Consider the following 22,755-nt stretch of genomic DNA (forward strand, 5'->3'; position numbering starts at 1 on the left):
ATCATAATCAATGAGAGGGAGACTTATCACAATCGGTGAGCGGGTCTTTGCGATATGTGATATTGCAATCGCAATAGGGAAAGGGAGAAGAGTGACTATTGTATCACAAAAGGAAAGGGACCGATAGCGATATGGTTTGTGTCTGCGCATATTGCGATTGCGCAACACAAAGAGGCCATGGGGTTAGAGCGGATTCTATCAAGAAAATGTGTTTGTGATTGCCCATGAGGCTTGGTGACACGTGCCGTGCGGGCCCAGTTCATGTTATAATATATGGAGTGGGTTTATATATAATATGATGCGATATAATAAAAGGGATTTTGGCATGGTTTGTGATATATGGTGGGAAATGGGGAACACAACTAGAGTTAGATATACAAAGGGTAGATGGATTAAGGCTAGAGTTTATGAAAACAAACGTAAAATGAGCATGATTGAGTTAATGGAAATCTGGAAATGAGGCAATGGTTATGTGGGTTCCAACTAGAGTTAAAAATCATATTTCATATTCAAATGGGGGATTTTTTTTCACAAAGGATAGATACAAATATAATTTAAAATTGTAGCAAATAGTTCCCGGGCCTTTTTCTTCTTTTGAAGTTCAACTTCGCTTTGGCCTATCTTTCAATCCAGGAATCAAATTTAAGTGTAAGATATACCTTTGGAAAGTTTCTTTTGAGCACTTTTTGATGTAAACACTTGCAGTCTAATTTGATCCAAACATTTTCATGCAAAAATCTACTTAAATCCCAATACTTGGTGTTTATTTGGAAATAATTTGCGGGACGAAATATTATTTACAACATCTCAAACATAATAATGATCAGCTATAATCAAACGATCCTATTAAAAAATTATAGGACCCTAACAATGGCTCTAGCTGGGGATGGAACTCTCCTTGTGAGGTGTTAAGAACACCTTAGACTAGTAGCCTGATCCATTGGGTTGATCCTAAATCTGCAACTTGTTCTATGATAAAATCTCTGTGACTGAAACTCTTAAACTGAAATCAAAACCATTATGCACACTGAAATATAATATATACAATGAACCGAAAACTGTACCACAAACTGACACTGAAAAGAATACTTGAAAAAGATGCTCAGAGAACTGAGCTTATTTGCACACACCTACTCACTCTAATTTGATGAAATGACTGTAATATCAGGTAATAACAAATTTCCAGTGCAACCAGTCATGCAGATGACTACTGATTCGAATCTTGTATTCCATTTCTCCAAATAGAAAAATAAGCTCAAAAAATGGAAACTGAAAATTCTGGTTGGAGCCTTCTTCGTAATCCACAATCAACACAAAGTTCAGTTTTGTTAAAGGTTCCAATAGGTTTTCCAAAGGATCCTCAAAATCATGGAGAATTTCGCTTTGTTGTATTGTGCCTAAAAATAACTTCTCATATACTTCCTAAAAAATGTATCTATCCCTTTTTGGAGTTTCTGGTGTTGTGCTTCCAAGGGATGTAAGATTATAAATACTGTGTTTATCATCTGTAGGATGAAAAACAACTTGTTCTTCTTTGTTAATTTTAGGTATGTTCTATGCTTACAGTGATTTATTTCAATTTTCATAGTTAGCTCAATATCTTTTCCAGATTAGCAATCACATCAAAATTAAAGTAAACTGCAAATAGAAGATAAACATAAATCGCAGAAGACAAGCCAAGACAAGAGGACACAAGATGTGGCGCTAGCCAGGGACAAACCCCAATATGGGGAAACCCACAATTCTTCGTATATGTTCTTCAATAGTTCAGCAGAGAGAGAGAGAGTGAGAGATAGTACATTTACAACAAAAGTCAACACTTTGACTTATCTAGATAAGAGCGTAGATCATCTCTAAGAAGATGATGCATGAGATCAGTTGAAGACATGCTGCTTCCACTGATTCTCCAAGGTGACTCTTTCACCTACCATTGTGTTGCATCTCGTCATCATGTTGCACCATGTTGCACCCATCATCACAATTTTGGACCTCATGACCATGTTGTACACATCATACTGCTGCACCTTATGATGCACTGTTGTCCCATGTGCCATACTATACTAAGCACCATGCCTAGTTGTCCCATTTGCTTGTTGCATATTGCTGTCACTGCTATCCCATTGTGTCATTGCTACACAATGTCATTGCTGCATAGTGTCATTGTTGCACAGTGTCATTGCTGCACAATGTCATTATTGTCCTATTTCTCATGCAATTGTCCCTTGCAGCTTCATGCTTTCCATTGTTGCCTAGTTATATTGTTGTAGTTGTTGTCCCTAAAAGTCATGTTATCCTAATTGTGATGTCCCAACATGCTGTTGTCCATAATGAAATTGTTGTCCCATCATTGTGTTGTCCCAACATGCTTCTGTCCATTGTGTCATCGTTGCCCCATCATTGTGCTGTTGCTGTTCATTACTGTCCCATCATCCAGAACAACCTTCAATGAGGGCAACCTTCACACAGACCTTGCTGCCTCTTCACACAGTCCTCAGGGAGAAAATCTGAGCTCCTTTCCTTTGCTCTCCAACAGTCACAATGGTGACCTTAACATCCCCTCTTCTTTTGCTGAAGTAGACCTTGTATTGCGGTCTTCTAGCCTAGCAGACCGGTCCTCCTAACAACAGCTTGGTCCTCCAAAAGACCCATGACTTTTTCTACAACTAGGACCTATTAGGGCATCATATATCCTCCTCTTGATTACCCTTGAGAGAGCGTGGAGGATTGGGGTATGATTGCGTCCTCTAGGTTAGGTAAGGGTTCCTTCTTTGATAGCGTTAGGGTTGCCTTCAGATCTGTGTTAGGGCTGGCTTTAGGTCTTCATTAGGGCTGACTTTAGGTTTGTGTTAGGGTTTCCTTTAGGTCTGCGTTAGGGCAACCTTTAGGTCTACATTTTAGTAGGGACAAATGTATAGGTTTAGGGCTCCTCATGACTGCGTCCTTTAGATTAGGGTAACGTATTTGTCCTTCTTGACTGTGGCTAGGGCATCCTCTTTTCCTCCAACGTCTAGGGCTTCCACTCCTAGATTTCTCTTCCACTAAAACCTAAGACAAGTGGAGAGAAATCAAGATAGAAGTGTGTGTGAAATGACTCTCAAGTCATCTCTTTTTATACTAAAACGTTGAGCACATGTGGGGTTTATTTGGTTGCAGGCCGACCTTGATGAATTGTCTTATAACACAAATAAATTCATAACTCTATGAATACTTATCGGAATCGGATGATCTTTAGATCAATCCTACACCTCTCGATGAGAGGGATCTAAGAAAAATACCAACTGCCATAAATAAGATGACCCACATGGAGTTTGGCCCTAGTTGTCAATTTTAACACTCCCTCTCAACTAGGGAGAACTCCATTCGTTGATCCATCTGTCCGAATTTACTATCTTTGCCATCAGTGCCCTGCATTGCTCTACTCTGCTCTACTATGCTCTGCTCTGCTATACTCTGTTGAGCTCTGCTCTGCTTTGCTGAACCATGAAGAAGAAGAATTGGTCGAGAATGTCTCATACCATTCTCTACTAACCCAAAGTCAGTTCCATATGAAGAGAGTGTGTCATATCACTCTCACTGACCCAAAGTCAGTTTTGTTGATCCCAAATCAATATCACAAGAGAGTGTCTCAAACCACTCATATTGATCCCAGATCAATGGAAGTCATCCTAGAATAGGGAGTATGGTAGATACAACGATGCGTCTATCGATAGTACTACTATGGTCCCTAACCCCATTTCCCTGCTCATTGGCCAGATGAGAGGTACTTCCCATGAGTCCCAAACTGCATGGGCAGGACGCCTCAATAGAAGAACAACTCATCCTGTCCCTAAGTTGCCACAGGGTATCAAAGGGGAAGGCTGAACCATTCACCCTGTACACAGCACACCATTAGGGGAGGGTGAGTCGCCTTATGGTCGCTTGTTGCTCCAAGCAGTACCCCAAGCCCCACGGAGCTCCTAGAGCTCAATGCATGCATCATGCAGGACCCTCATAAGAAGGTCGCTCAACGACTCCAAGTCGTTTGGGAAAGTCACAAATTTGACCTTTCCCCGGGGCTTAGACAGAATGTTTGTGACCTGTACATTAGTCTCAATGCAATGAAGCTTCCTCGCTCATCGACGTACCATATCCTAGATAAGGTAGTATTTGATATCTATATTTTGGAGCAATTATTGAATACGAGATTCCTCAACAATCGAATCCCCCCCTAGTTGACACAGAGGATTACAGTGGTATCCATCATGTGTACAAACACCTCACTGAAGAGCTTCCATAACCAGATAGCTTTACATGAGATCATACTCGTAGTTATGTATTCAGTCTCAGCGGTGCTTATAGCAATCGACTTCTGCTTCCTACTCATCCAGGATATCGAAGCAGAATCCAAATAGGATCGACACTCATAAGTGCTCTTATGATCCTCCACACTGCCTGCCCAGTTAACATTCAAATAATCATGCAGCATCATATTTCCGGTAGTGTATCTCAATCCATGGGAGATTGTTCCCTGAAGATATCTCAGAAGATTCTTGGCACCAATCCAGTGTGGCTCAACCATATATGAGCTCATCATACTAACTACAAATCATATGTCCGGACGGAAGTTCACCAAGAACATCAACGCGAATGAGTTTATGAAATTTAGAGGCATTTCCCAAATCTGGTCCGACATCACTACGACATAACTTCTGAAATTTAAGCTCCATCGAGGTAGTCATGGGCTTGCAGTTCACCATTCCAAATATGGAATCCAAATTCCTCTTATTTCTACAAATGAGAGGGTTTGCACTTGTCAGAAAGAGGTTTTCCTCATAAGGTCCCAGTATGAGAGCTCTAACATCCACAACCTTCAAGAAATGGTTTGGATCGGCTTCACTCCTCATGTTCATTAGACAACTATCAATCCTCTCATACTGCGCCTAGGGTGTTTTGCTTCAACCCATAAAGGGATTTCTTCTACCTGCATATGCGAGATTCCCAATCATGAATCTCAAACCCCTTGGGTTGTTCAAATTTGTGGACCTGCTTCATGAGGGGAATGGTCCCCTTGTAAGATTTTCCTTCGGTACATCTCAGACATGTACCTTCATGCTCTTTTGAATTCAGGCATCCCTGTCACCATCTGACTCATATCGGGTAGGGCCCCATAAAGTAGACAATATGTGTTAACTGACATGGTCCCCAATGGACTTCCTGCAACTTGATACAAATTGCCAACCCTGAACCCATGAGTAAAATAATCTTTGAAAATTCTATTTTCAAACACTTACCTTTTCATCGATGAATGCCACCCTGAAACCTTTGACTTCCATTGTCAGAATGGACACCAAGTTCTTCTTGCGATCAGGTACATAAAGAGATTCTTGTAAATGAATAGAGTTACCCTCATTCAATTGATGGGTAACATTCCCTACACCCTTTCTGGGATAGGTGGCATCGACTCCAAGTATAATCCCATGATTGTTTCCATCTCTACTAAATTAGAGAGATCACCCTTCTATCCGATGAAGTGCCTTGAAGCACTACAATCAATAAGCCAGATTCCCACAGAATCCGAAGGAGAGGGCCAACACAAGATAACGCTTCTTTATCTTATCAAAAACAACATTTGATTCTTCATACCTGGGGTTCCTTGCTTTCTTGAAAAGTCAGTCGTTTCCTTGATGGCTTGCATTACTTGTCATTCCTTTGATCATTTGAAGATGTCCCTGGAATGATTGTTATCTTCATCAAGAGATGTGTCCCTTCCATTCAGACACTCCTTCACATAATGGCCGAACTTATTGTTGAAAATGCAACAAGATGATGGAGCTTAGTGGAAAGGAGTCGCCTTCACTAAGTGGGCCCGCAGGCTATTTTTGGCGCAAAGTCTATTTTTAGACTATGTTTATTTTTAGACATATGGATCATGGTCTATGAGTTGCAGGATGCTGTTTATGGATGATTGGTTATGTTGGGAAAAATAGATGGACTTCTATTTTTGGTTCACAGCGGAGTGATCGGAGTCTATTTTTAGACTGCCAGGCTAAAAATAGAAACAGTCAAATATTATTAGCCCTTAGTAATATTTGGACTCTAAACATTATCTTATTCTCTTGGAGCACTTCAGTTCGAGCTACGGATGTGGCACATGTAGCTGAAAAAAGGAATCACGTGGTTTCTTATGTGTCAGTTGAGCTATTGGATGCAAGACTTCAGTTAGAACTCATGTGGTTGAGTTTTGGTGGAGTTGGGTGTGGAGTTGATGGAGTTGTGTTCAGTTTGACTTAGTTGAACTAGTTGTATTTTAGTCTAACTAAAGAATACACTAGTGATGAGTTGTGTGAATTAAATATTAATTAATTCACTAATTATTAACTCATAAAGAAACTAAAGAATACATCAGTTAACTCAGTGCATGGACAGTTCAACACAGACGGGTATTAGAGGTAAGTGAAAGGGTGAGTTGTGACTATAAGTTGTGCATGAGATTTTGCACATGCATGGATTGAGTAATGCCAATGAGGATTGCGCAGTGTGGGCCAATATCTAGGCAATTGTAGCTTATGGTCACGTGATTCTCTTGCAGGATTGTGTAGTGGAGGCAGGCAAAGCAGCGGAGAAGATTTGAACCTGTGACTTGTTCGGATCTGAGCTAGTTTTGTGTGTAACAAGTGGTTATAGTACTGAGTACTTGTGAGGAGTATTTTACTATGTATTGTTACATGTTCTCAATCATTATAATATACAGATAGTGTGGGGTTTTCAGTTGTATGCTTTCCCCGAGTTACATACTGTGTTAATGTGTGCATGCGATTGATGTTTCATTGTTTTTATTGCTGCTAAATTGATGATCAACGTAGAGGAGGTTATGTATTATGCATGTATTCTGCAATAATGTATAATCGGGACATTCTCTGTGAATAAGTGTTTATTATTCAAAATTTCTACATGGTATCAGAGCTGGTTGATTTGTAGAAAAAGTTCTACAGGATATCAAAGCGGGATTGATCATCAGATCTATTATTCAGAAAGTGTTTACTTTTTATTTCTTCAGGCAGAGTCTGTAATTGGGCTAGTTAGCTTCTGGATTCATCCTTCTTTTGGAAGGTGAGATATCCGGTGAATGCCCATACAGTCGATCTCTGTACAAGAAATACTTTGTTCTCACGAATTTTAGATCAGAAGCGGTTGAGTTTTGAGCTGGTGGAATGGCGCTCAAGGATAAACTCAGAAACATCAAAGCTGAGAATCAAGATGCCACAGATTGTCCGCAGAACAAGAAAAATAAGCAAGCTGTTGGATCTGCAGCGGGAGAGGCCTTAATCTCGCAGTTTGAGCTGGATTTTTCGTTGATCGCTTGCTTGGTATCAAGTGTGATGGGATTGGTATGGTTCTTGGACAGTGGTGCGTCTTCTCACATGACAGGAGATCGAGATTTGTTTTCTGATCTGGATGAGAAAGATCTTGGAGTGCACATCGAGATGAGCGATGATGGTAGATACAGTGCGACCGGTATCGGTACCATTTCCTTTGAGAGGAAGTCTGGTAAACCCTTCAGATTGAAGGAAGTGATGCATGTTCCAGAATTGAAGAAGAATCTTATCTCTGTGGTGATGTTAGAAGACAAGGGATATGATGTTGTCTTCAGTGAGGGAAAGGCTTTCTTGCGCAACAAAACAACTGGAGAAACCCAGAAGATAGGGGTTCGAGTCAGGAACCTTTATTAGTTGCATGTAGATGCATGAAAAGCCTTGAGCAGCAAGGCAACTGATGGAGACTTGGTGGTCGAGAGGGAGCGTATATTACCTCTCAACATGCAGAGCCAGAAGAAGTCTCAGGCGATTGTGGAGGAGCCACGATTGGTGCAGCAGCTTCAGGAGGTTGTGGAGTAGCCACAACAAGGGAAGTTGAGTGGAGATCGAGTAGAGACATCTACTCATGGAGAGACCTCCAGTAGGGGGAAACTTCGAGCCAGGTGGGTTGAGGGATCACATGTAGCCATACCTCTAGGTAGGAGGTGGGGTGATGTGGATTGGTCGTCCCAAGGAGGAGGGGCAGGATCCTTGAGGTACCCAACCTCTTGGATGAGACCTTGCTACGGGAGCCCCGATGTGGAGTAGCAGGAACTGACTGATTGGGTAGAGACAGATGCAGATGGAGCAGCAGAGAGAGCGACAATGTAGGGAATCCCATGACAATGCATAGCTAGCAGGCTGCAACAATGCGAGAGGAACAAGTGTTTTGCACAGTGCTAGGTGGCACAGAGAAGTGTGCAATGGTGCGAGATGCATGGAGATGTTGCAGTAGCACAGATGTCAGAGAGGGAGCACTTGTCAGCAGCAGGTAGAGCTTCAACATCAGCGTATGTTCCTAGCCCAACAGAGTGGTTAGTTGGGAGTGTTTTTGTTTCGAGTGTTGTTGGAGCAAGTGGACCGGGCAAATGTGTTGCATGTAGAACATTCCAGTTGCAGGATAGGGGTTGCAGATAATCCATATATTGTTGATAGGGAGTGTTGAACATGCAACAAGATGATGGAGCTTAGTGGAAAGGAGTCACCTTCATTAAGTGGGCTCGCAGGCTATTTTTGGCGCAAAGTCTATTTTTAGACTATGTCTATTTTTAGACATATGGATCATGGTCTATGAGTTGTAGGACGTTGTTTATGGATGATTGGTCATGTTGGGAAAAATAGATGGACTTCTATTTTTGGTTCATAGCGGAGTGATCAGAGTCTATTTTTAGACTACCAGGATCAAAATAGAAACAGTCAAATATTATTAGCCCTTAGTAATATTTGGACTCTAAACATTATCTTATTCTCTTGGAGCACTTCAGTTCGAGCTACGGATGTGGCACATGTCGCTGAAAAAAGGAATCACGTGGTTTCTTATGTGTCAGTTGAGCTATTGGATGCAGGACTTCAGTTAGAACTCATGTGGTTGAGTTTTGGTGGAGTTGGGTGTGGAGTTGATGGAGTTGTGTTCAGTTTGACTTAGATGAACTAGTTGTATTTTAGTCTAACTAAAGAATACACTAGTGATGAGTTGTGTGAATTAAATATTAATTAATTCACTAATTATTAACTCATAAAGAAACTAAAGAATACATCAGTTAACTCAGTGCATGGACAGTTCAACAAAGATGGGTGTTAGAGGTAAGTGAAAGGGTGAGTTGTGACTATCAGTTGTGCATGAGATTTTGCACATGCATGGATTGAGTAATGCCAAAGAGGATTGCGCAGTGTGGGCCAATATCTAGGCAATTATAGCTTGTGCTCACGTGATTCTCTTGCAGGATTGTGCAGTGGAGGCAGGCAAAGCAGCGGAGAAGATTTGAACCTGTGACTTGTTCGTATCTGAGCTAGTTTTGTGTGTAACAGGTGGAGATAGTACTGAGTACTTGTGAGGAGTATTGTACTATGTATTGTTACATGTTCTCAATCATTATAATATACAGATAGTGTGGGGTTTTCAGCTGTATGCTTTCCCCGGGCTACATACTGTGTTAATGTGTGCATGCGATTGATGTTTCATTGTTTTTAATGCTGCTAAATTGATGATCAACGTAGAGGAGGTTATGTATTATGCATGTATTCCGCAATAGTGTATAATCGGGATAATATATGTGAATAAGTGTTTATTATTCAAAATTTATACACTTATTATAAACAAGGCATATGTCTTTCTTTCCACCCTTAGATCCAGACTTCCCATTGATGTGGTCTTTAGATAGGCCAGCAGAAGCTTCCGTTGCGCCACTCTGATAATATTCTCTGCTTCAATTTCACCCTTGGTGAATTTGAAGAGGGATGAGAAATCCACTGATCCTTTTGTCCTTTCCCAACTGTCTTCGGTGATTTCTCTTTCACTCTTTCTTGGGCTTTTTCTTCACCCCAGCTCTGATACCATGTTAATTTTAGGTATGTTCTATGCTTAGAGAAATTTATTTCAATTTTCACAATTAGCTCAATATATTTTCCAGATTAACAATCACATCAGCATTAAAGTAAACTGCAGATAGAACATAAACATAAATCGCAAAAGACAAGCCAAGACAAGAGGACACAAGATGTGGCGCTAGCTAGGGACAAACCCCAATGTGGGGAAACCCTTGATCAATTCTTCTTATATGTTCTTCAATAGTTCAACAGAGAGAGAGAGAGAGAGATAATACATTTACAACAGAAGTCAACACTTTGACTTATCTAGATAAAAGCATAGATCATCTCTAAGAAGATGATACATGAGATTAGTTGAAGACATGCTGCTTCAACTGATTCTCCAAGGTGACTCCTTCACCTATCATTGTGCTGCATCTCGTCATCATGCTGCACCTCACCGTGTTGCACCATGTTGCACCTATCATCACAATGCTGGACCTCATGACCATGCTATATACATCATACTACTGCACCTTATACTGCACTGTTGTCCCATGTGCCATTGTTGCACCATGTTGCCACAGTTGTCCCATGTGCCATACTGTACTGAACACCATGCCTAGTTGTCCCATTTTCTTGCTGCATCTTGCTGTTGCTACTATCCCATTGTGTCATTGCTGCACAATGTCATTGTTGTCCTATTTATCATGCAACTGTCCCTTGCAACTTCATGTTTTCCACTGCTGCCTAGTTATATTGTTGTAACTATTGTCCCTAACAGCCATGCTATCCAAATTGTGTTGTCCCAACATGTTGTTGTCCATAATGACATTGTTGTCCCAACATGTTGCTGTCCATAATGACATTGTTGTCCCATCATTGTGTTGTCCCAACATGCTTCTGTCCATTGTATCATCATTGTCCCATCATTGTGTTGCTACTGTCCATTGCTATCCCATCATCCAGAACAACCTTCTATGAGGGTAGCCTTCACAGAGACCTTGCTTCCTCTTCACACAGTCCTCAAGGAGAAAATTTGAGCTCCTTTGCTTTGCTCTCTAATACTCACAATGGTGACCTTAACGTCCCCTCTTCTTTTTCTGAAGTAGACCTTGTATTGTGGCCTTCTAGCCTAGCATACCGGCCCTCCTAACAACAACTCGGTCCTCCAAAAGACCGATGGCTTTTGCTGCGGCTAGGACCTATTAGGGCAGCGTATATCCTCCTCTTGATTACCCTTGAGAGAGCGTGGAGGATTGGGGTATGACTGCATCCTCTAGGTTAGGTTGGGGCTCCTTCTTTGATAGCGTCAGGGCTGCCTTCAAATCTGTGTTAGGGCCGCCTTTAGGTCTTCATTAGGGTTGCCTTTAGGTCTGCGTTAGGGTTGCCTTTATGTTTGAATTAGGGTTGCCTTTAGGTCTACGTTTTAGTAGGGTCCAGTGTATAGGTTTAGGGATCCTTCTCATGACTGCGTCCTTTAGATTAGGGCAACATATTTCTCCTTCTTGACTGCGGTTAGGGAAGCCTCTTTTCCTTCAACGTTTAGGGCGTCCACTCCTAGATTTCTCTTCCACTAAAACCCAAGACAAGTGGAGAGGAATCAAGATAGAAGTGTGTGTGAAATGACTCTTTATACTAAAACGTTGAGCACATGTGGGGTTTATTTGGTTGCTGGGCTACCTTGACGAATTGTCTTATAACACAAATATATTCATAACTCCATGAATACTTATCGGAATCGAATGATCTTTAGATCAATCCTACATATCTCGATGAGAAGGATCCATGAAAAATATCAACTGCCATAAATAAGATGACCCACATGGAGTTTGGCCCTAGTTTCCAATTTTAACATTCTTCAACATCTTCTTGAAACTCAATGATACAATTCTTTTGTATTGAAAAGGTGATAGGTAGAATTTATTGACAATTATATTCATCTTCATGTGACTTTGTTTGAAAACTGGCCTGTGCAGCTTCACTATATAAATTGTCCACACATACAACTTTAGAAATATGAAGTTGACAATCTTCTCTTTGAAATAAAATTTCAAAAAGTGAAAATTCAAAAGAAAAATTTGAAAGGCAGTCCTCATCCATACTATGATCAGTTAAAAATTTCCAAGCCTGATGTAAAGTATTAAGTATTGGTTCCTAGGAGACTATATGATCTTCAATCTCATGGTTACTTAATAACTGTGATTTTTGAATAAATGAGTCTCCAATGTAACAAAAAACAGGGTCATCATCTATATAAGAAGGTTGTTGCCCCATTATGCTCGTTTCAACTTGCTTTTTTGCTTGATCAGTGATCTTATAATTTTCTTTCAACTCTTCAAATGTAGCATAACATAAAGGTAAAGGGTTATGATCCTTATGACTTTCTTTTAACACCTGAAATGTGGCATAACATAGGGGTAAGGACTTACCATCAACGTAATTTTCATTGTTTTCTTGATGTTCAATGTCTAAAATATACGTATGCTCATTTGTTTCAATATTTTCATCTCTTTTTTCATCGTTGTCATAAGTAACACACACATGGTGATTGTTTTCCTTAACTTGCTAGAATTTAACATCCTCTTGCTAATAATCTTCCATTGGTTTTTGTTCTAAATCACTTTCAAATGAATACACAAAACAACCAGTTTCTAACTTCTGGTGTTGTGACCCAACAACCTCTCCTTCTTCTTCCATATTGGCTTGAAAAGGAGGTATCTTTTGCTTTCCACTAACAAAATGTCTATCTTGCAAAGTAAATGTGTTTATAAACCTTTCCGTGGTTTTCATTAATGTCTCTAACTTATGGTTTAATCAAGGAGGAAACTCTTCTTTAATTACTTTCCTTCTTTCAGCTTCCATTTTGGATATTTTAATCAATAGGTTTATTTCCACATCAATAACACTTTTTGCATGTCCTCCAAAGTGGAAGGGTTTCTTTCTCTGACATAATAGGCAATCTCAACATCAAAACCATATGGATAATGAAGCATAGCCAATCATGGGGTAGGTTTTATATCATTAGGTATGGAATCATAAACATTATTGAATCTGGTTGAAAGGTATTGGACTGTCTCATCAGGTTGCCTTTTTAGATCCCATTACTCATCCATAATCTGTAAAGGATCCTTTTTAACCTCCCATCTATTAAGGAAAATACTCTAAAGTGTTGGAAATTACGAATACTTCTAGCTGTCAAAATTATATACCATTTCCTAGCTTTTCCTCAAAGTCTTTGAGAAAACAACCACAATTTGACATCTTCATGATCGACTTCCTCCAAGTCAATGAAGTTAATGATTTTGTCTACATGTTTCCTTGTTGTGATATTACCTGTACCATCAAATTGAGGTAGCCTCTGATCATAGTTCTTCGGTAGCTCATGCAAAGGGAATGACATATTTAATGATGCATACTGGACAATGGCCATAACTGAGGTGTAAGATGAATTTGTACTAGCTGGGCTATGTATTCTATTTGGATCTTGTTTGAGACAACCAATATTAAGATAAGATGCATTTGCAGCTTCAAGGGAAGGATATACATTCACATGAAGGGGCTCACGTGTAGATTCATAATCTTGGTTTGGATTTAATAGACCAAAGAAAATCCTTAAGATACTTTCAGGAAAAGACAAAAGGCAATTGACAAAACATAATACTATAGCCTGAAGTAAATTCAGGTCTAAATACCTGACTTTCACATGTTGTCTTCCCATCCTTGTGTTGACAAGGTCTGTCCTTCTTTGAATCTAATTTGAAGTTTCTTGGAACTTGGTCTGCGAAGCCATCAAATCTGGATTCTTTGATAATGGATTCACCCTAAAAACTTTGGAGTTATGGATACTTTGAACGTGGAGTCACCAGGTGAATGATACAACCTTCTTGTATTTGATCATTGTCCACCATCAGTGTTCAGATCTGGAATTTGATATGATTTTCTTAGGAACCTGAAATGTTCATGTCCCCAGTATGGTCGCCAGAATGTTAGCACTCTGTAATTTTTTGAGGTTGTGGAAGAAAACACAGAGGTAACCACAAAACCACTTTGGGAGTTGGGAATCTAGCCCTTCCAACTCCAAAGAGGGATCTCTCTGTCTGATTTAGCTATGTTCTTCTAAATAATATTAGGCTAGCTATTAGGTTTAGGTTTTGATTTTCAAATTGGTTTGGTTGATTAAATGCCTGAAACTTCCATTGGGCTATGGAGTCTACTAATTCAACAGGGATTTGTCTCATATTTTCAAAGGAGTTTCACAGGGCAAGGTAGCTGAACTAACTGGATCTTTTAGATTTAAATGAAATGTAATAGAAGAAAAGATATAGGTTCAATTGAAGCTAAAGAGTAGCTAAGAATTTTTTAGCACGATATTAGAAGAAAACATTTAAATTATCCACAGCCAAAAGCAGAGTGTATCTTTCAACAAAATCATTTCATCAACTTTCTGTAAAATAATTCAAATTTAAGAACACATAAGTGTGGAAACAAAGAAATAAACAAATAAACAGTGAGAGAATCACTTCACCAAATAGTCTAACACATGAATCATGTGAAGAATGTCCTTTTTATTACTAATCAACCCATCAAATGAAAAAGTACAATAGCGTTATGGAATGCGAAAATCAACCTGTCTTACTTCAAAAAATGAAGTATTTATACAAATCCTAAACTAAAATATCTTGAAAAATATCAAGATTTGTTACAAATATCTATACAAATATCTTGAAACAAAATTAAAGATTTATTACAAAAATTATATAAAAATAGATTAAACTGCTAATAATATTAGTCGGCTGAGTTTTGGCACTGTTTTTTAGGAATCCTGGTGGTGACTGGCCCTCCAAATGTGCAATGTTGTTGTCTTGCTAGCAGATGTGTTGTGTTGTCCCACTTTTCACTACATTCTGTTTTGATTACTATTGTGATGAATGCGCAATGTTGTGCTCTATCTTTTTGCTATGTGTTGATTAAAACATGCTGAAAGTGTCCTCGATGTCCATTTGTTGTTTGCTTCTATTTCAGTTTCATCATTTTCCCCTTTCTTTACATTAATTTAATTCCATTGATAGACTATTGGGAAATTTGGGGAAATAATTTTTAATCATAATATATCTGGAGAAAAGGGGGCGATTCTTTTGGAAATCTCATTGTGATCCATTTTAACGATGAAATCTAGGGGGACTGATTCTTTCGAATTGTGAATGGATGCGCGTTAAGAGGAGAAAGCATTGGCATTGTGGAGCAAAGTTCTCTAAGGAGTTGGAACTCCTCCCCTTGAAATTCTCTAGAAAAGACCCAAGAATCTGAGCACTGCAAATATGGAATAGAGGAGTGGGCAGGTGAAGCTAAACCATAGGATCTTGGTTCCCTCACTTAAGAAAAAAATGAGGTTCTAGAGCTCCTGAATTAGCAATTTGAAGATCCCCACCATGCGTGATAACTTTCTGACCAGGTTTCCTTCGAGATTATTTTAATGAATTGTTGGAGCCTCAACATTAAATTCTATTCTTGATGGCATAAAAATTTTCTTAGTCACATGAGGCGAGGATGTTAGGTGATTAGTTGTTGAGGGTGTTTCCCAGAGATGGATTTCACAGAGGTTTGGAGAGTCGAGGTGGTGCGCCATATGTAGAGTTCGGGACAATAGATGGATAATGTTCTCGTTGTCGGAATTGATATGCATGCTTAAACATTTAAGGCGTTGTGTTGCCACATCCCTCGGTTGTATGGCTAGGTGGGACAACAACAACTCACCCCCAACCCTTATGCGTGCAAAACACCCCATCCAGGGATAAAGGGGAAGACAATGTTATGAACATGAATAATAATAATAATAATTATTATTATTATTATTATTATTATTATTATTATTATTATTATTATTACTATTTTTTTTTTTACAAATTCGGCTGTTGGTTGTATTAAAAAAAGATAGGGAGGCTAAGCTCCAGTATTACATGAGTAGAGTTCGCAGGATGAGCTTGGAACTGGATTACATTAAAGCATTCAGCTAAATTGCTTTCATTTTCAACTTGAAAAGTACTGATACAGGAATAGGTTCGGATAAACTGAAAAAGAAGTAAACAAACTTTACAAAACATCTAATCTATACTTATGTGACTTTCTGCTGTTCCGTTTTTCATGTTGTTCCTTTTCTGCTGTTCTGTTGTTCCTTTTTTGTTGTTCCGTTTTTCCTGTTGTTCCTTTTTTGCTGTTCCGTTTTTTTTTGCTGTTCCTTTTTTGCTGTTCTTTTAGATCGGCTGTTCCTTTAGTAGTGATTATCCTGGTAGCGGAATCAATTTTCTCATCCAAGAGGCGCTGATGCATTCTGATTTGCTCAAATTCTTCCTACAAGTCTCGACAGTGAAGACAATCTTCGCTGCGGGCCATCTGGAGGTCCTCGGCTCTGTCCTGAAGAAACGCTGAAATACTGCTCCAACAAGCTGTAACCGATGAGACAGTGAAAACTAAACAAGGGATATGAAGAGCAGGGAAGAGGGAGGAAAGAGGGTTCAGAGAGTCGAGAGCAGAGCGATAAGAAATTTTAGAAAAAATAAAGTCTGATGCTGAAGCAAATAGGTGGTCACAAATTCTGCACGGGCAACATAGATTCAAAAATCTGAGGAGACTGCAGGGAGAAAAGGGAGGATTTCCGGCAGCATGGAACAAATAGCCTCGGGATTGTTTTTTATTTGGTCAGGGGACGTCCTGAACAATATGTGAGTCTTTAGATATGAAATTTTTTTACAAGTCATGGGTGTCATGGAAGAAATTGGAATTGTTCCTCGTTGTTACAGAGGATATTTCATTTTGGTCTTATACAAGCTTGGCTGGCGCGTTTATCAGCTTCCCGATTGATGGTCCGAAGGATATGGTAAAATTGGAAATCCTGAGTTTGATTGATCATGACTTGGCATCTGCTGATGGTTTGCTGTAAGAAGATGTTGGAGGCTTTTCGTTTGCTAGTCATTAAACTGATAATGATAGCAGAATCGCCGAAGATCATAACTTTCTTGATTCCATGAATTTGTAGTTGAAGAATTCCTTGATAGAGCGCTAGAGCCTCTGCTCTGTTGTTTGAGAGGATCCCTAATCCCCACTCAAAGGTGACTAAGGGCTCACCATTAGGATTGTAGATAACTCCCGCTGCTCCCGCTGCTCCTGGATTTGATTTGGAGGCACCGTCAAAGAACAAGGAGTGGGTGTTGCTAGTGCAGAGCCACTTGTTGAAATCATCCTGCTTCAGTCGGATTTTCCAGTTGTGACTATGATTGCTGTTGATTTTTTCTGCTGGCAGGATACTGATCTTATCTATCAAAATCCTTATGAAATCTTTTTCTTCAACCCAAAGACTTGTCATGTCCATTTTTTGTGCTCTTAGAAGCAATGGTTTCTATCGCGAGGCTTTTAGCCTTGCTGCAAAGATGCCTGATTGTGGTCTCTTTATCTTTAAAGATCTGGTTCCTAGCAATCCAGATCCTCCATAAGAGGGCAAATGGGAGGGCAAATGTTGTTTTTCATGGATTGTCAGGGGTAGTTTTTTTTTTCCAGTTGTTAAGGACTTCCCCAATGGATTGCTGAGAGTTCCAGGTGAAGGGAACGATTGGGTTAATACTGTTCCAACAAGAAAAAGCAAAAGGACACGAAATGAAGAGGTGCTGGATGGACTCCTCCGGTTCTTGGCAATTAGGGAATCTGGAGGGTCCAACAATGCCTTTTTTTTAAAGATTTTCTGCAGTGAGAGTTTTTTCTTTTAAGAGGGTCCATATAAAAAATTTCACCTTAGGGATGGTTTCTGATTTCCACACTGTTTTCCAATGTGTCCATGTTGGTGCCGGGTAGTTCCTGTTGCATAGATAATTGTATCCTGCTTTTATTGAGTAGCTGGTGTCAGTGGGGTCCCATCGGAATCTATCCTTGCCATTTTTTTATTGTAGGAGCAGTGTTGTGGAGGTGTATCTGAAAATTGTCAAGATTCTCTTTGAGTCGATGAGGGATGGGAGGAAGGCTCCATCTCTTCCAAGCTTGGGTATTTGTATCCCATTGCGAAATTTGATCTAAACTGTATATTCCTTTACTTTGAAGAAAGAGAATTATTGGAGCCATACCTGGAAGACTGCTAATTGGCTGATTCCCCATAATTTTATCAGTGCTAATGTTGATTTTGCTGCCGCCTTTGGGAACCTTGGAGACATTTTGAGCCATAAAGGAGATGGCTTTTTTACAGAGTTTCCAGATCCTTGTGCTGTTCTTGTTGGGTATTTCAGTTGTAAGCAGATGTTGCCTTGGGTGGCTGAGATATTTGGCCTCCAAAACTTTTTTCCACCAAGCTGATTGGTCTTCAATAAGCCTCCAGACTATCTTGCCGCCAAAGGCTGAATTGGTGAGAGATGGGGATCTAATTCCAAGATCTCCTTTTTCTTGGTTTTGAATTACTTGTTTCCATCCAACCAAGTTATATTTTCTCTTTTCATTTTTTCCTCCCTGCCAAAGGAAAAGCCTGAGAATACTGTCCATTTTGCGGAGAAAAGAGGCTGGAGCCCGGGCAAGGGAGAATTGGTAAAGAGGAAGAGAGGAAAGGCCCGATTTGAGAAGTACCAATCATCCAGCTGGGTTGAGCCAAGAGGCTCCCCACTTTTGAACTTTTCTTTTCATTTTATCTAAAGTTGTTTCCCAAACATCAACTCTTGTGTTTCCTATATTCATTGGCATTCCCAAATAACTGAAATGGTGCCAATTTAACTTGCAAGGCACACCGAAGATGTTGGAAATGTTTTGAAGCGTTTGAGCTGAGGCATTCCCTCCATAAATACAACTTTTGAAGTGATTAATCATTCCCCCTGAATATCTCATGAATTTATCTAATAAAGATTTGAATCTTCGAGCTATGATTGCGTATGCCCCTCCAATTAGTAGGGTATCATCAGCAAATTGGGAGTGATTGATGTTTTTCACTCCATCTTCAAATTTGATTCCAGTGATGAGGCCTGTCTACCGCTTACGGTCAAGGGCGCAACTGAAGGACTCAACCATTAAAAGGAAAAGGTAGGGGGACAGAGGACAACCTTGCCTTAACCCTCTTGAAGATTGAAAGGCAGGGTCGAGTCTGCCATTGATAAGGGGAGCTATCCAAGGGCTAGAGATACAGGCTCTTATGAGATCATTAAAGAAGGATGAGAAGCCCATTTTTTGAAGAAAAACAAATAGAAAGGAGTGTTTAACCCTGTCAAAAGCGTTTGCCAAGTCCAATTTCAGGATGAAGCCCTTTTAATTTCTAGAATGGCTTGAGTGAATGGCTTCTTGGACTAGGAGAATAGAATTTGAAATGTGCCTATTCGTCATAAAGCCACCTTGGTTTTCAGAGATTAACATAGGAAATAGAGGTTTAAGACGGGAAGCTAGAATTTTTGTGAAAATTTTGTAGGAAGAATTACATAAGGATATGGACCGCAAATGGGAGAAATTTGAAGGTCGATTCTCCTTTGAAATGAGGGCCAGATGTGTTGAATTTGTGTAGCCTCCTAATTTATTTTTCCTCTAAATCCATTTAAAATATTTGATGAGGTCCTTTTTTATCATTTCCTAATACTCCCTATAAAAACAAATAGGAAAGCCGTCCGACCTTGTTGCCTTATCTCGCTGGAGGCCTCAAATTGCTTCCTTGATTTCTTCTTCTTTTATTTCCTTTGTCAGCCTTTCATTTGCTTCTGTTGCAATCTTTTTTGGCAAATGCTATAGGAAGTCAGTGTAGTCTTCGTCCTCCCCTGATTCAGTTAGCATCTCTTTAAAATGTTCTGAGGCAACGTTTTTTATGGCAGTTTGATCATTGTGTTAAGTGCCTGCGTTATTAGTGATAGCTGTTATATTATTCCTGATTTGCCGAATAGTGGCTTGCTTATGGAAGAAAGTTGTGTTCTTGTCTCCACTCTTCAACCAAGTCTGCCTTGATTTAATTCACCATTTTTCTTCCTCTTCTCTTCTGATACTGTATAGCTGACTGTAAAGATTTTCTTCTTGATTTTTTTCAGCTTGATAATATTCTTGCTTTTCTAGTGCATAGTGAAGTTCTTCAATTTTGGCTTTCACTTCTCTTTTGTTAGCTTCTGGCTCTTTATATTGGGTTTTTGCCCAATTCTTGAGAGCATTCTTTACATTTCTAAGTTTGCTTTCCCAAATAAAACTTGGGGATCCTTCGACATGTTGGCACCAAGTTTGCTGGACCAACACTTTGGTTGCTTCAATGTCATTCCATAAAGGACTGTATTTAAAAGGGAGAGGGCCCATGGGGCAAAGAGATTCAAGGGTTAAAGCAGTGGGATAATGGTCTGAAGCAGCAAAAGGAAGGATGGAAGCGTTGACAGTTGAAAAGGTGGAAAGAAGAGATACATTTGCCAGGATTCGGTCGAGCCTTTCCATAATATTATTTTTCCCCAATCTGCAATTACTCCAGGTGTATTTGCGATTCTTTGGAATGATATCGACAAGATCACCATGTTGCATAACATTTTCCAATTGATTTCTAAAAGGATTTGGGTTGAAGTTGCCTCCACGTTTTTCATTAGCATGTAAAATGAGGTTTAAGTCACCTCCTAAAATGATGTTGCTGCTGTTTTCTTTTGCTATATCATTGCTGAGAGAGTCCCATCAAACTTCTTTATCCATGTAATGATTCAGGACATAAACATTGTAAATTACTATCTGTTGACTGCTGATAATATTTTGCAATACAATCTTGACCCAATGTTGTTCTACTATTTCTTCTGTGCTGTTCCATTCATCTTGAAGCCAAAGTGTAGCAATTCCTCCTGAGGCTCCTTTGGAATCACATATAAATCCTTTGTAGCACTTATGTTGTTGAATAATCTTGTTCATCTCTGGCTATCTCTGCTTTGTTTCTTGGAGTAAAACAATGGTTGGTTTCTCTTGGTTAATAAGATCCTTTAAGGCATTTGATTTGGAGGGGTGCCCTAGTCCCCTGCTGTTCCATGAGAGGATTTTAATCATTTCAGGTGAGAGGTGCAAGGAGTTGCTCTCCCTCCCTTGTCTTTATTTGCTATGTCTTTGTCTATTGGTCCTTGAATATATGATTCAATGGGGTTCTTGAGCCCCAATGCTATGTCTTTTTGCGCATTTTCATCCCTGTGCTATTTGGTAGACTTTCTTCCAGGCTTCTTTTGATTGTCTAGAATGGATCCATACTCCTTGGAATTGCTTCTGGTGATTCTGAGAAGGGGAGGATCAGACGGGAGGGAAGAGGAAATGACCTGGGGAAGGGGAGAAGAGGTAGGATCGGATTGAATCAAGGAAGGGGATTCCTCGGGAAAAGAGAGGATGTGAAAGGGATTGGAAGAGGGAGAAGAGGTAAGGGGATCCGGCTGGCGATCAGAAGATAGGGGAGGTTGTGGGGAATAAGGGAGAGGAAATGAAGGTGGGGGAGAAGAGGGAGGGGTAATTGGGGAAGGTCGAGAAGAAGGACCTGCTTCATGGGATGGTTTAGGATTAAGGGCTGTCTTTTTCTTTTTAACGGTTTCCCATTGCTCTTCTTGAGGATTATTTTCTACATCAGAAAGTTTAGTGCAACGATTAGCAAAGTGACCGTATTCGTGACATACCTTGCACTTGAAGGGGATCTGTTCATAGTCAAGTTGTTGAATGTGCGTCCAGTCATCAACCTTGAGCTTGATGGCTTCTGGCGGGCCTTTACTCAAATCCACTTCTACACAGATGCAGGCATAGGCCTGCATGTTATCTTTCGGTTCACTCCGATCAATGTATTTCCCAACAACATTCCCAATAGCACGCACAAATTCGTCTCCCTAGTAGTGCAAGGGGAGGTGAGGAAGCCAGACCCAAACAAGGACCACATTAGGAATATCAAGCTCCGGGTCAAAATACAGAGTCCATTTGTTTAAATATAAACCTCTGGAATCCATGAAATAAGGCCCATTACGAAAGATTAAATCCTTGTCTTCCTTTGTCTCAAAATGAAATGTAAAATATCCCTTTCCACAAAATCTGATAGAGATTTTTCCTTGTATTTTGTCTGTCCAATTCCTTTCCACCCACCTCTGGATTGTTTTTGGAGAGGGCCAAAGTCTTGTAAATTTCCCAATAAGTACTTTTTCTGCCAAGGCAAGAGCAGCCATTCTGGGCAAAGTTGGAGGGAGAGAAACTTCCTGTAACCCATCAAGTTTTTTCACAAACTTTGATACTGAAGGGCAAGCTCGCTGAGGAGGCATGGACTTGATCAAGGCAAAGAAGGCATGTTGGTGAGCTGCCTCCTCCAGCGAAGCCTCCGGAGGTGCCATCCCGAGCGGCCGAAGATCAGTTCAGACCTAGAGTTTGCAGGCGACGGTGGGAGCAGAGCGCACGATCCCATATAACAATAATAATAATAATAATTATTTATTATTTGTATTATTCCATATTCATGTTCATAACATTACCTTATCCTTTAGAAATGTTTTGTGCTCAAAGCATATGGATGAAAATGATTGACATTATTTTCTTTATCTTGTAGTGTTTTCACATGTTTCCCAATTCTTGGAGGTGTCATCTTTGATGATACTAGACGATATGATCATTTGAGTGTTGAACAAAATTGACAAACCAAAAAATGATATAACCATCCTAGTTTGATTTTTTTTGGAATTTTACACTTATAGGCTTTCCAGAATGAGTTGCTATTATGAGACTTAATAATATTGATATCAATATTATTCAGAAGATATGTTAATTGTTTTCCTTTTGTTTGATGCGAATAACTTGACTGGCTAATGTACCTACTCTTTGTTGAGAAACAAGGTGTAATAAGGATGATGCTTGATTTTCCTTAACTTGATAATTACTTGTGAATGTTTGTTTGCTTCTTATTAAATTTATCTTCTCTTCA

Source organism: Pinus tabuliformis, chromosome 7 (genome assembly GCF_031772625.1).
Source record: "Pinus tabuliformis cultivar Carrire ecotype Pingquan chromosome 7, CPIR1, whole genome shotgun sequence".
NCBI classification, from domain to species: domain Eukaryota; kingdom Viridiplantae; phylum Streptophyta; class Pinopsida; order Pinales; family Pinaceae; genus Pinus; species Pinus tabuliformis.